Raw genomic sequence first — 11,119 nt, 5'->3', positions numbered from 1 at the left:
TGGTGATGATGATGATGATGATGATGATGGCGATGATGATGATGATGATGATGATGGTGGTGATGATGATGATGATGATAATGCAGTACTATAGAATTAATTATGAGTAAACTAATGTCATAAACGAACATAGTATTAATGATTATGATAACATTACTTGATAATAAATAACTAATTGAGGAATGGACGAAAGGTCATAAAATATGACGCGGCACTCTCTGAACGATATGCAATGCCGCAGATTTTTTCTATATTTTACCATTAGCGAGTTAACATAAAGCAGGCGATATTTATATTGAATCAATCGACAACAGACAGACGAACACATACAGACACGAAACGAATTCTATGAGTGTATATGTCTCCAGCTAGGACATTTGCAATGAATGGAAATATCCTCGTATAGTTAAAATATTGTGTGTTGTATTACAGGACACTCATTCGGACAATCAGTTCAAAAGTCAATGCCCACCAATGCTAACGAGCTAAGCAAAAATGTGGTATGCCCACGAGAGGGTCCCTCAAACAGGAAATAGGATAATTTCACGACCAACATAAATTCTTTCCACGTAATAGTACTTCAATAGAGAAGAAGTACATTTGCCTCCGGCCCATGACATATGTACACATGTGCAGTTTTCCATTTTTCTAAATTACGTGTTCTGCTGGCAGCACTCGATAGCGGCACATCTCTCAATAACAAGTATTTGAAACAATACGCGGTCCAAGTCAGCTAATGAACAAATATATACAAACGAATACCAAATTTGCCCACAGACCTTCAGACACTTCACGAGCTAAGTGAAGAGACTATGAACAAAAATGAACTCCATATATCAAGTTTAAGGTCGGACCTTTGTGAACAACCTGGTGGAAACACCGTTGGTCTGTCTCTAGGAAATTTCATTGCCTGTATTTTTTGTAGCACTTCCTTTCTTTGTTCGTGGAATAGCAAAATAATGATGGGTTCGCGTCTAATTTCTCGAATGTGCCTTCTTCTGTTTAGGACTATTATATAACAAATTCAGATATCGTTCAAGGACACGGATCTTTGCTGTTTGCAAGATCGTCATTGTGATAAAATTTCATTAAAGGATGTTTAGTCGTCGAAATTCTTCGTAAATAGTTACTTTTTTAAGATCGCTTTTGCTGAACAGAACACGGTTTGGTATTGGGTGTCAACGCAGTTCGATGTAGGGCGATCGACTACACTAGCTGAACTAGGACTTGTACACGCCAGTTACGACAACTGAACGATGAAACAAACAGAAAAAGTGACAGGCAAAGCTTAACGATACAAATCATTTCCAGGTAACACATACGCGCACCGTTTTACATGTAACACGGTACACAATATACATGGCCTAATCGGCGACTGAAGGCCGACTACAATATGGCAGCAAAAGGCGATTATTGTGTACTCACTAGCGAAGCTCTGAAGTAGAAAAGGCAGAACGAACAGAAGACAGAAACGATGAAGCGTAACGGAAAGAAAGCTGGCGAGAAATGTTTAACGTACGGTTATTTTTCTTACCTATCATAAAATAGAACTGTATTGCATAATTCTACTGCTAAAATACTAAATTCGTTACTAAAATAGATAAAGATAATTAATAGAGTTACAAAGGGTACATGATACAAATATGCTACCCTAATTATGCTAAGAACTGTGACTAGGGTACAAGAATACATAAAATAAACAATGCGAAACATATATAAATATAAAACAGGCTGGTCCAGATTATCTGCAAGGATTGCCGCCCCGAGCAGAAGAGAATCTATCATTGCCGTAGCATTTTGGTGGCTATAAATCGCTTTTTTTTTTATTTAGCTTCCGTCTAATCGTGCTACTCCGATGGATTTTATGATTACTCCTATCATTGTTACTATTACCGCATGTCACAGATGCTAACGAGAAGTAACAACACAAGAGCAAAATGGAGCACACTAGGAAACAAAAAGAAAGGTACAAAACCATAAAAAAAGGACCGATAATGCGAGCCATTTTATTAGGTGCTTTGAATGGTAATTTAGGCTGGATTGTCCCCTCAGTTAATCTCAGCAATAAAAAATAGTCACGATCAGTTTGACGAGAAGAAAAACAGAGTAACCAACGAGGACAGTAAATAATAACAACGACGAAAAAACAACGGTTACAACGAAGACGTCGACGATAATACAAACAGATCGAGGATCGCGGTGAACATTGTTGTTGTTGTTACGGTAATTTGTATTGTTCCTACTGCAAACTGTAACTATAAGCGATGATTGGTCTGACGTACTAGATAAATATTGCATTGGCATTTGATAAAATTGTTATTAGGGTTACGATAGTTTCCATTTTGTATGTGGCCAGGGGGGCGTAATGATTCGAAAGTATTGCACATAAGCGGTGAAGAGTTACTGTAACACTGATAATACACGCGCGTTTGCCGTTGTTGCATCGCTTACTGATTGACGTCACAGTTCGACGTTCGTGTGACATTTTGACCGCAAAATGACTCAAGAGAAACAGATTGATCGAGAAAAAGGAGAACCGAAAGCGCGAGCGAATGCAAGATAAACTGCTAATCATAATAGCGATAATAATTATCAATTAATAATGATATTATCGAAAAAAAAAAAACACTAATCGTGAAAAAGAGGAACGAAGTGCATAACGATCATGCTGAAACGGAAGAACGGGGAAGGAAGACAAATAATGCGATAACTATAATAAACATGATAATTATTATGTGTACTAGTAATATTTGATGATGACGATTTTGATGAGCCGTAATAACAGAATGTTGATGACGTAATGGTAATAGAACTTCGTCGAACTACGCGAAAAGCCCGGAGAAGGCTGGCAAACCAACAACAGCAACAACAACAACAACAACAACAACCTATGAAATAATGTACAAATCTCTTACTATTATTATTATTATTATTAAACATAATACAGAGAAAAATGACTATGAGGATGAGAATGATACTAACAATTACTATATTATCATTATTATTATTATTATTATTATTATTATATGCATTACTCACTATTTAAAAAATAACGACTGCTAAAAAAAATGCGATTAAAAATACATGATGGTGAAGGAGATGATGAAGCGATGTTGAACAGAGAGGGAGAAGCCAAGCCGACGAAAGTTAAAAGAAAGATGCTTGTTAAAGCAGAAAATAAAAATAACTAAAATATATAACAATGGAGAAAGGCGATAACGATGGTGATGAAAGGCGAAAAAATGATATTCATAATAATAATAATAATAATAATATTATTATTGAAAAATATATAATAATATACATGACAATAGCAACAGCAACACGAAAAATACCAGCAGTAACAGCAACAACCACCACTCTGACGACAAAAAAACAACATAATATATCGACACGAAGTTAGATTGCGGCGGAGCCGATTACTGGATGTAGCATTGAAGTATGTTGTTCGTATCTATATACGCGTGTACGCTGGACTACCTCGAATGGCACCGGAAGACAATTCGGGCGCGTGCGGTGTTCACGCAAACAAAACTCAAATCGTAGCCACAACTAATGCTCTTCTTCCGGTCGAGCGAACCAAGTTTTTTTCTAAGCAAATAAACAAAACGACGCCGAAGTCAGAGGAAAGAAGAGGCGCAGGTCGAAGCAGACAAAAGCGATGATGTGATTGTCCCACTTTTACTAGCGAGACGTTTCTAGTCAATCAGCAGCCGGCTGTTCCGTGGAGATTCCGCATGAGAGCGGAGCCGACTCCCACATTATCCAACAATGCAAACTAGTTAGCAATCGGGGATGCGATATTGAGAATCTCTTGTCCGCGAGCCTCCAGCTCGGCTTCGCTGTTTACTTTGCAGTTCTGGCCCTGACAAAGGGGCACGAATACAGGACCATGAACACCGGAGATGCTACACAGAGCAGTAATCAGGTACATCGTTGATATACCGTTCCTTTGTCGATATATACAGCCACGCTGCCCTGTCCTTTGGCCGACAACCTCGATCTTATCGGCGGTATCTGCTCATCGGATAATTATACGCCTTCCTCAAATATCTTGGGCGTCAGGCCTTGTCGTGTTCTGTTTCTGATAGCTATATGTGAAACATTTGGCCTCCGAACATCCATTAAGTACTACTAAATTTCGCGATCACTAATGCCGATATAACCAATTCATTGGCCTCATGGAATACTCGAGGTCTAGAAGTAGCTATCGTTATTTACGGATTGTATTGTTCGTAACTAGCTGATTAATACTGGATGGTTGAACATGCATATGGAAACAAGCTATTCTCAAAAGTATAGAATCCCTTCGAATTCAGCAAGTACGGTTATTCCTTGGAATCATCCCTGATAGGGTAAAGAAAAACTCCTAGTAAAATAGAAGTTTAAGTGAACAAACACACCTTTTTCCTACAGTGTTGTCAGGTCAACTTTATATATCGAAATAATACGAAGACAATTGGGAAAAAGAAGGGTCGGCTGCTAGAAAGCGCATAGGAATCATTGACTACTCCCCCGGATAGCTGCATTATATAACAATCGTTGACGCATCAGCAACGAGGGTAGCGAATTCTAGTATCAATCGGAAAAAAACAGACTCGATGATTTAAGCAGTAGTTAAATACCATCATTTTGTACTTCGGAATTAGTTAGAAAATGAGCAGAGTTTTGAACAGAAGGCAGACAGAAGGCATCGAGCAAGGCCGATTTAGCTACTCCCCACATTGACACTCTAAAACGCAGGGCACCGCCGCACGTTTCGCTTGTTCAAAACAACAACAACAACAACAACATCAACAACAATAACAAAGACACGATAACCAAATCTAATATATATATATATATATATATATATATATATATATATATACACACAACATTTTGTGCTAATATGACAAAATGACGAAGACGATAACGGCGATAATGATGACTATTACTAATTATGCTGTAACCATGAATAATGTAACCATTAACACGAAAAACCCGATAACGAACGGATATGCTAAATAAAAACACTTTTGTTCAATAAAATCAAAGCAGTGTTTTCATACGATAGGTAAACGGCTTCAATTCAAAAGTCTAATAAAGCATATTTGGGTCGATACTGGAAACTATCATACAAAAATCTTACTTTATCTATTTAAAAGTACTTAATGTCAATTCTGTGAGGCATAGCTTAGGGATAACTAAAATTGTCAAATGCCAATATGGTTTACTGTTTATCTTGATGGACGTCTAAGTTAAAGTACCATGGGTAAAGGAAGCTAAGATAGGTAGGATTAATGATAGGAAGATAGGTGGAAAAATCAGCTAGAAAACATAACTGGTCGATTAAATAACGCTACACTCGATAGGTTTAAAAATGACTATAGATAAACAGAGAGGTAGTGGATTCTTCACGAGTGATCACTCTATCATAGTAAGCAATAGACATGCGTAGTCGTACTGCAGTAGTTTAGCATCGCTTCAGGTAACTTCCTGCGAACTTTCTTGTACCTTAACTATCTAATTCGATTGGTCTAAAGTAATAGTTTTAGATAAAATTAGAGAAAAACATAACCATACCATGAGGCGCTCCTCCACCACTAGAAAATGACTATATCTAATCCTTAGCTACAGAGCCTTTTGTATTCCATAGGCGAGCGAATAAAAGCCATTCAATGAAGATACTTTAAATCATTTCGTGTTTATTCAAGTCCAGAATCGCTTCATTTTTCAGTAAAAAAAAAAAAAAAAAAAAAAAAGAATTAAGTTACTCGTTGGGTTAACTATCTGTGACATTACTTCATGTTATCTGGTGAGTCTGATTACGATAGAAATACGTTTCGGTATTTCACACTGAAACAGGCATATTAGTGTGGAAGACAGATCCTAATCCTATACACCGCGTTACCGTTGTCAGCACTTAAATCACACTTAGGTTAATCAAACGCGAGCTTGTGCGGTTCCAGTTATCAAGCCTCGTGCAGTCTGTGGACACTTTTAGCTTGTTATCTGTGCGTTACATCAATCACAGCTTTTTTTTTTTTTTTTTTTTTTGAATTTAAGAAGCATGGAGCTATCACCTTCATTGAAGTTTTATGAAACACACCGAGAGGGTAAAACGTCTTCGATATTTAAGCCAAACGACACATTGACAAACACGGCTTCAAATGAGCAAACGTAAACGGAAATATCTGAAGCGTGGGTTGAGATATATCCAAGGTTAAAATAAAAGCAAAGTCATTGGGCGTGGAAGAAAACACATAAGCTGGAGGATATGCACAAGCCGACAAATAGCAAATTATTCTAAAACGAATCAGAAAAGATTTGGTGACTAGCCATAACACATACTTTGAAGTCTGAACAAGGCTAATAGATTATAGACATCATGAAAAAATTGGTCAACTTTATTGAAACATGTATAAGTATAAATAAAAACAAATAAGGGACGTCCAAATGTGTTTGTTAAGCATGAAAAATAATTGTGACAAGACAGATAGATCTCTGCGATTGTCTAAAAGAAGTAGCTATTGATGTGAGTTATCATCAAAATAAATAGAAGTCGAATATTACGTTCCAAATTCAAGATTTCCCGGTTTTGTCAAGAAGGGTATAATATGTAGCATGGAAAAAGCTCATGAACTCTAAATCTGTGGTAAAGAACTGTTGCTCTTTACCGTAGCAGCGATTATCTAATCGCTTCATAATATAACCAAAAACTGTCAGCTGAACGCTTCTCGCAGTGAGAATAAACCTTCACGGGTATCTCGTTATATATCCCTACGTTATATATATACGTACGTACGTGTCCCGAGGGATATTCACGCTACTTCTGTTAATAACTCTTAGCCAAATAATCTAGTAATACTAATTCTAAACAGCTCTATGGATACATTCAGATGCAATCAAAATACTCGACCGAAAGCGACCGACGCAAAGCCCTTCATCTTTTTAGGACTGGAGCTAAATTTCAAAAAATGCAAATAACGGATTTTAGTGCAAGAAAACGTTATGGAAAATCTATAGACCTCATTTTATCGCAAGAAAAGTATATTCATTTCTGTCAGTGTAACAGTTTGTGTCATGAAAAAATGCTTGAATTATATGGATTTCGAGAAATTTAAAAGAAGAATATTTCATAAATCAAGTAACGCGGTGCGTTTCACCTGGAACTCCTTGACGGTTTTGGCGGATCCAGCTTATAACTTATGAAAAAAGGCTCACCAATTTTAATAGGAAACTTGGACTCGCCCAAAGCTTGTAGTAACGGAACAAGAATGATCGATCTAATCGTTTTATAATCGCACACATTACAAGCGGTACATTTAACGGAAATATTACCATGCATCTCGTTAGTAACGGTCTCTTACATATTAGCCAATCTGTCATACAGTTGGTGTCCAAAGGCGCCTTATACAGGGCGCCCTGAAATAATGTATAGTTGGTTTTAATAGATTGCTGCTTTTAAACCTTCTAGTATCGACGGCGTAGACCTTACCTTTTAGGCATTTCCATGAAAAAAAAAGTCCATTGCCGCCAAGTCTGATAAACCGACAGGGTATTCCATAGGACTAACTCACGATGATAACATGCACGTACTCAGTTCCGTTGGAAATAAGATTCGCTAGCTTTACTACAGTTCTTGCGGGTATGTGGTTTTTGCAATGAATCGAAGCGGTTGGCACCCGTCATTGTACTCTCAAAATCGAATGGTTCAATGAATCCTTTGCTGGAAATACGGCATTACACTATGATCTCTGGTAAGTTTCGAAGGTACTTCTGAGTAACGTGAAAATTTTCAGTTACTCAGTCCAAATATGTTGACACTTACATAGCTTTATCACTACAAGGAAGCGCACCCGAAAACTGTATACTCTGTTCATACTGCTCCAAGTACTATGCGCAACATTGGCCACTTTCGATTATTTCCAGGCAACCGAATAACTGCTAAGATTTAGGTTTGCAAGCGAGCTTATACTTCACGTTACTTCAAATGCCACACAGACTGAGTTTATCTACATTGAATCGGACCAGCGCAGTGGCTGCAGAAAGATAGAGTTGTTGAAACACTACGAACGGCACAGGCATAGTAAGGTAACCACAGCGGGGTCATCTAGACTATTTTTTAGCCTAGAGTGTGCAACATCAGATATGCGAAGTCCAGTAAGACGGTTACGGGGCTAAACATACAGACCATGTTAAAGTATATTACAAATGATCTCTGCTCGTCTGTGGATGTTTGTTGGCCTAAAATATCATATAGTGCTGTGATTTGATTTTCTGTGGATCATTTCAACAGGGTATGGGATGCTGTGGCAATATTACTCTAACAAATTTAGAATTTACATTGAACGGAACGTTAGACTGAATATAATTGAATTCGTAGTCATTACGCCACTGCGCAATGACCGAAGTAAGACACTCGAACGGTTGAATTTTTCTAAGGAATTCGTTCATGCTCTTCGTTCTTTTTGAGCGACCGGATAACTGCGATACAAAAACTACAACGGCATAAACACTAATATATAATTTACGCTAGAACAACAGCAGACGTCATTAGGCGCTTCTACAGTCTACTAAAGTAAACTTACTTACAGGTAAAGTTAACTTACTTACAGGCGACGTAATCTAAATTCGAAACCAGACGTAGACACATACATGGTTTGTTTCATGCTGGAACTCGACGGCGGTGCCGTAGTAAACTTGAAATCATTTATTAGAACAGAAAAGGCACAGCAGGAACCCCGCGACTTTATCTAGTAAACTGGCTATTAAATGAAGTCATATATAAGCATAAATAGTAATAAATACACGAAATATGTTATCAAAGTGAATCATAGAATCTTCGTAACAGGTCGAATCTGACTGAAGAGAATACTTGTTTTTTTTTGGAAAGCACATTTGGCTCATGAAAAATTGAACGATTCGAATTATTCTAGAGCTAATGAAAGCACTTATTTTCAGTCCACACATTTAATCCTCTGTACCATAAAAAAGTAGCCATTTAATATTACACACACGTAATCATTGTGTATATAGTCAATGCACAAATTCACATTAAAAGCGTGGACCACTACATTATGGTGGTAAGTAACCGAAATTTTGACACTTGCAACTTCCTCGTTTCTATTTTAAAGAAAATAATCTTGCTTGAAGTTTCATTGTCAATAGCTGGCCTTTACCTCGCTAGTGAGGCCCTTTACTCAGCGATTTTTGAATGCAGTTGTACTCGCTAATTCAGGTGGTTCTTTTCCTTGTTTTGGTAAATGGTGTTTGCGCACGCCCGTTTTGGCGCCTCTTTTTCGCCGCATTTTGTTTACTTTGCACTTCTGTTTTCATCTTGGAGCTTTGGCAAAATACTCAGTGCTCATATAATAACTGTGATAACAGTGCGAGTGATAACAATAAAAATTATATCGATAATTAATAATAGGTACTAAATTACTACTTTAGATTGAGTTGAGCATTTTCCTGTACCATAATTCGATACGTTTCCTCAATTTCGTCAGTTTAAAAAACGTCGCATTTCATTGAGCACCAAATACAACTTCCTTTCATCATAATTAATTAGTATCATGCTCGTATCTTGTCTGGATATGTTCGTGTACTTGCTTGAACGGGTTAAAAGCATACTTTTTATTTATCGCTCAATTACTAATTATTACAATATAATAAATGGATAAATATGGACAAATAATGGAAGTTACTTTGTTTTCTATTACACTTATTGCCATTATTCTACCTATTCGTTATAAGTATACTCAAGTATATATAACTTGTAGTAGCATTAATATACTATTTATTAATATTGTTTTAGTACAGATCATTTGTAAGCTGCGCCGAACTTATTCTACGGCTTTTCACATCCTTCCAGCTTTAAATACAGACTAAGGTCATTTGTAGGTCGAAATACGTTATTTTCAGAAGGCTTCCACTTTGAAACGCCTAATTGCACGATTTAGCTGTATATAACCTATTCAGGCGAACTCAAGAGACTAATCGTCTAGCTCATCAATAAGTAACCTCTGGAGAAGGATGCCAAACTGAAAGCAGCGCCAACTTATAAAAATATACGACAAAAACGTTATCATGTTAGATAGACCTTAGACTTTAGCTTTCATTACATAAGTTGGAAACCACGGCCGAAGACCATAAATGTTTATACAGTCTTAATTGGGATAAAAGATATGTTCCAGTGGCGTTCGTATTTGCTACCCGGACCGAATTCAGGAAACAAGAGGCAGTCCCCTTGGGGCAAGGTAGTATGCGAAACCAACGAAACGACCAATTCTTAGCATCGAACGGATGTTACAAGGATTACATGATACATATGGAATTATGTTAGCCCATGATGCGTAAGTGAATAATAGATAACTTTCTTGAAACAACAGGCTAAACCGCTGAGCCAAAAAAAACACTACTAATATATAATCTTCTTTCAGGAGATATGCTCTTGTTTTATCAGTTCTCTTAGGGTTCTATTTTGTTGCATCTCTTAATATAAATAAATCTGAGTCTTTATCAATAACGGGTGTTTCATACAGTATCTTGTTTCTTCTTTCGTCAGAACGAGCATAGTCGCAGCAATATTCAGCAATAATTAATATGCCTATTGCAAAGAATGTCAATAATACATATAGCAACCAACCATTTGCCTCGATGTGAACAGTGCCCATGAGTGAAAAAATTGAGCAATTGTAATAATAGTCGTAGAGTAGCTGATATCGCAAACAAAATCAATTGCAAAAACTTACGCATATGTAATTTTATCTGCCGTTCCTTTTCAGGCCGTGGAAACCTACGGGCATAACGATATAGATGCAGCGCTGGTAACTTAACGCAAAGCTCTCCGCATTTATTCACTGCAAACTATAACAGAAAATGGATCTAATTATGTACATCTTTTCAATACGTACGCGAATAACCAGAGCAATAGACACCTTCTCTCTCTAAAAAAAAGTCCTGTTCAGACAATTAATACCGAAAACATTGAAAAGCATCCCGACTTTGTCGGTTTCCTTTCTTTTTCCAATCTTTTAAACAGATTCTAGGAGAACTAGATCTCCCATATTTTTTCACTGTGAAGTTGACGCTGCGCGGCCTTATCATCTCGTTAGTTCACCTCAGTGCATCATCG

At 37.1% G+C, this 11,119-nt stretch overlaps 1 protein-coding gene across 8 annotated transcripts in view; it reads left to right on the top strand.

Moving 5' to 3' along the window:
• LOC111253430 (uncharacterized) overlaps positions 1-11,119 on the top strand; it is a 440,857-nt gene that overhangs the window by 13,838 nt on the left and 415,900 nt on the right. The window lies entirely within an intron of this gene.

Source organism: Varroa destructor, unplaced genomic scaffold (genome assembly GCF_002443255.2).
Source record: "Varroa destructor unplaced genomic scaffold, Vdes_3.0 BEIS01000006.1, whole genome shotgun sequence".
Taxonomy (NCBI): domain Eukaryota; kingdom Metazoa; phylum Arthropoda; class Arachnida; order Mesostigmata; family Varroidae; genus Varroa; species Varroa destructor.
Note: the sequence above shows the minus strand (reverse complement) of the source record. Positions and strands in the feature narration are given on the sequence as shown.